This window comes from Stylophora pistillata, chromosome 4 (genome assembly GCF_964205215.1).
Source record: "Stylophora pistillata chromosome 4, jaStyPist1.2, whole genome shotgun sequence".
Taxonomy (NCBI): Eukaryota; Metazoa; Cnidaria; class Anthozoa; order Scleractinia; family Pocilloporidae; genus Stylophora; species Stylophora pistillata.
In genome coordinates this window covers 3,364,039-3,368,531 of record NC_142522.1, presented here as the reverse complement: position 1 = coordinate 3,368,531, position 4,493 = coordinate 3,364,039, and the positions used below count along the sequence as shown (strand labels likewise).

General features: G+C 38.0%; 1 long non-coding RNA gene across 1 annotated transcript; it reads left to right on the top strand.

Annotated features, from left to right (window-relative positions):
• Nucleotides 1-7: 7 nt before the first annotated feature.
• LOC148732051 (uncharacterized) lies at nucleotides 8-4,216 on the top strand. The gene is made up of 2 exons (XR_015999603.1): nucleotides 8-1,511; nucleotides 3,107-4,216. It is a non-coding gene; the product is annotated as an uncharacterized LOC148732051 (long non-coding RNA).
• The last annotated feature ends 277 nt before the right edge of the window (nucleotides 4,217-4,493 follow it).

Sequence of the window (4,493 nt, the reverse complement as noted above, 5' to 3'; positions counted from 1 at the left end):
TACAGTGTTTACGTAAATGTTTCCCGAATTGTCCATTGCTAGACCTTGGCCGTGACGTTTTCAGTTCTTTAGAAAATATAGACAGAGCTGTTACCTCAAAGAACGTAGAAACACAGTGTAATATTAAATCAGCGACGCTTTCGCTTTCCCTACGCTCGCCGGTGAAGTCTATTTTCGCGCGCGTGTTGCGGTAAAGATACGATCTGTTGGTCCGTGCATGTTGTACTGAATGTTTTGAAAACAAATATGGCAAGTCTCTCTGTTTTGGCGACAAAATAAGACAAGGTTTGAATATTCGCCGCACAATTTCCCTCGATGGTAAAAGAAAAATGCTGAAAGTCTAGCCCAGCACCTTTTTCACAACGTAACCCTTTAGCGGCGTTCCCGAGCATATCTACCACGTACTGTACTGGTAGTTTAGCATGATAAATGTTTTGAGTGTCGTAGGCAATTACTTTGACAAGGGCTTTAATGCTGAATTTTTTTTACGAAAAATTTCTTTCCAGACACTGAGGTGCCTTAAAGACCGAAAATGTCAGGTGCTGTTTTGCAAGTTTTGACACTTTGAACCCCGCCTTATTTTGTCTTTCACTTCATTTTGTCAATCCCCTGTTCATCTTTCCTTCCTTTCTAGATACTGCTGATAATCAGATAAATTGCCCACGAAAAGGGATTGATGAATACTTGTATACATCTTCATCGTTCATCGCTTTCAAAGGAATAGGCGGAGTAAAACGTTTAAAAGTCGATTTTTATCGAATTGCTCGCGGACTAAATCGTTTGAAAAGTCAATCTATTTTCCTTCGGGATATGACAAAGCTATTCTAGCAAGCACCTGCGCAAGAACTTTCGTGTGCTTTGCCCCTTTATCGCCTCGGGCGAGAGGAACGGGAAAGAATGGAATTTTCTGATAGGTTTCTTTTTTGTTTTGAGTTATTATTCGATGTAATGGCTTCTGACAGCCATTGTGACCAACATGTGATTTCACTGTGGTCGATGCTGGGCGCTCCTTTAGAAAATGCTTCCTCTTCAGCTAGCCGTTCGGGAATAGGCACTTGCCTTTGAAATGTTTGCCGAGTATTTGGCCCCGAATCTGATTTTTTTCAGGTGAAGAAACTTTGCGTGATCGCTTTGTTTTGCGTGCTTGATATGCAGACAAGGTGAACAGCCCAGGTGACCTCTACTGTCTGCGAAATCAATAATTGCTACACTTTCGACTAGTTTTTTCGCCACATTGTACTACGTTTTTGATTTTCATCAAGGCAAACAAGAAAATGTAGGGTTCATGATACCGACGTCAGATAAGAGGTGATGTGTAAAACAAGTCTAACAGGATAATAAATACTGTGTACACAATTTCATATCTCTTTTGTCATCAAAGTTGGACCTGAAAGGGCTGATTATAATTTCATCGCTCGCTCATATATTAGATTTCTTCTTTCGTCGAGCCTCGCTATAATTTCTTCTTCATTATGCGGACAAATTAAACCCTTAATGGGTGCCTTTTTAAAGTAAGTGACCTCTATTTGGCCATTTTAAGGCGGTCTGATGTTGCAAACTCTTTTGGCTAGGGAAATTTGTACCTAAAATAGATATCTAATATATGCGATCGATCAACTGACTCGGGTGGATTCTAAAATTTCTTTTAGTATCAAGTGGATTCTTACCACAACAACTTGTTATATTCGCTTTACTGAGTTCTGACATTTTCCATAAACTAAAATTGATAGCTCTTCTGGTGTAGACTTTGAAAGTAAAAATAGATAATTCTTGTGTGTGATAAATTGCGTTTCCTTCGAAACGGCACGCAATACTTTTTAGCTAATTTTCGAGAATTAAGCATGTCATTCATCGCTTAAATTATATGAGGATTTTAAAATGATGATAACGCTAGGAAAGGGAAAAAAATTTTGAATTTTAAAGACGAAAAGGTCGAAAATTCTATCATATTAGATAGTCTTGTTTGCAACTTAATGAGCAGGGCCGCAAGAAAAAAATTGTTATTTAACAAGCTTTATCTCGTATCCAGTAGCGATTAGAAGGTAAGTAAGGAAACAAGTAGAAATAGCAAATTTTCTAATTGTCTGGACGACAAAATTTCGAAATGTCTTTTCATAAGTTGCAAATTACGGTCGCGTGCAGGGGAGATATAATCTTTCTAACCGAACAACGGTTTACGTAATAATTACAACAAATGCAAAAACACGTTATTGAAATTCACCCAATCTCAGCGATAGCTTTTAAACTTCCTTTGGTGATGTTTGAAAGGACACTTTTAAGTAACATCTTTCAATTTATTGCAAATAATTGCGAAGACGCGATTGGCGAGTGGAATATTTTCAAGTTAAAATCTGACTGACAATATAATTTTAACCACACTACTTGAAAATCTTCTGACATCAGAAGAGCGAGGCGGGAAAAGTCATTAAACACTTTTATTATTATAGACAGAGTTAGCCTCGGGGCTTAAACTAGCAGAGTCAATGAAAAATAGGTTGCCTTGTAAGAACTCATATTTTTTAACTGCACTCAATCTATTCGCCTTATGAAGTGAGGCTAACAACGGTATCAACAGTAACTTTCGTCGTTCTGCTTTCTGTTTCATAGTAGTTTGCGTTTTTCACAATTTATCGGGTCTATAAATAATTTGGGTTCTTCGTTCCACCAAGAATAACTGTGGCTTTGGGCCTGATTAAACAGGCCCACAAAATTACAAGTTATCATTAGCTTTCCTCGTGAAAGGTCATAACTCTTGTTTCGATTCATCAACAAGACACATTTGTACCACAATATCCGGCCTCCCTCTCTCGTAGGACCGCCTCACTTGCACTGAGAGAAAACTCCGGAAAATATTCCCATTAACCGTAAACAGCAAAGATTTTTATCAATTGTCAACTTTTCCCTGAATGATCCAATGAAAAATCGCATACTTAACTCAAGACCACCAAAGAATTTTGAATGACCCTGAAGCCAGTGCCGTAATATGAAAAGTCAGCCGGTTTAGCTGAATGATTTGAACAGTATCTTGAAAACCCGGCCGGAAAAAGTAAAAAATACAACAAAAATAAATGAGCAGGACTAACGGCTTGTCTTTTTTCATTCTTAGAAAAAGACCAAGTGTGCGCAAAATTGTTAATCGGCATCATGGTAGTACACAGGGAGGAAAAACTTGAGCTTCAAAAGTTGAACCTTCTAAACTCTGCAAAGCTTTCGTTCTTCTGCTCTTACTTTGTTATGATGTCTGTGGTTTTTTGCGTTGTAATGTTTTTGCAAAGCTCTCCTGTGTCACTGAATCAGCACGAACATTGATGAACTGAATGAAATTTGAAGAAGTTTGAGATATCCAGCATAAAATGAGTTCCTTCGATGGTACTTTCCAAAACCATTTCCTTGCAGTTTGGGAGTCAGTCTAGTCAATAATATTGAATTTAATGCCTCTTCCGTGACCCAGAATCAAAGAATGTTGTTTGGATTTTCCTTTTTCAAATTTGATTAGAACTTTAGAAGGTGTTTTTCAGCGTCTTACCACATAATTACGTTTTATGACGGTTTTATAGTTGGTACGAAGATTATCAACCGTGATTAGTTTTGTCACGATATTTAACAGCTAGATATTCACCAGGAATTCAGAAGTACATCAAACAGAACTTATATTCAAAAAGGGTTGAATGTTGCTTCAAGGGTCTCAGAGATAATATTGAAAAGAGAAGGTATTGCATAACTTGCGCAAATATAAATGAATGCAACCAAATTCCAGAAATGAAATATTTCATTCTCAAAGTAATTCATTTCTAAGGCTCGAGGAAAACCGCAAATATAAAATCCAAATCCCCGTTGAACTGCAACTAGAAACTGAAAAACACACGACTTACATTTTGCAAGCTGGGCTTTCGATGACCTTGGAAATGTTATTCGTAAATAGTTTCGCTATTGTTTTTTTGTAATTCTTTTCTCAAATATCGGTAGAAAACTGGTCCCTTTCTCCCTGCCGATAGCCCGCAGGCTGTCTGTTTTTCCATGATACTAGGTTTGCTATTTTTTTTCTTCTTTTTGATGAACCGGAGGACTGAAATAATTGCTTGCACTTTGGAACTCTTTTCAATCAACACTGAAACTGATAACCACGCTATCATGACATGAAGATTGCATTGTCGGTCCGCGTCAAGATCGCTATATTCTGATAATAAGACTTAATAAATGCCATTTACTCGCTAAATGATCTAAGATGCTTACACCTTAGCCTTTTAGCACCCCAGTCTGAGCGACAACTGGTCTTTTCCGGCTTCCAAGCGCGACAAGAAATAATCTTGCTTAAAACTCCTAGGCGGAGTGATCTCTGGCTTGGGTTCATTCACGGTTTAGTTCTGTCTACTGTCAAACGATATTCTCTTGATATCGATCGCGATAAACCTCACAAAGGGGCACAAAGCACACGTCTCTAGCGACCTTATCTAAACAAAGAATCTCAATTGCTTTTGCGCCAGACACCGCGT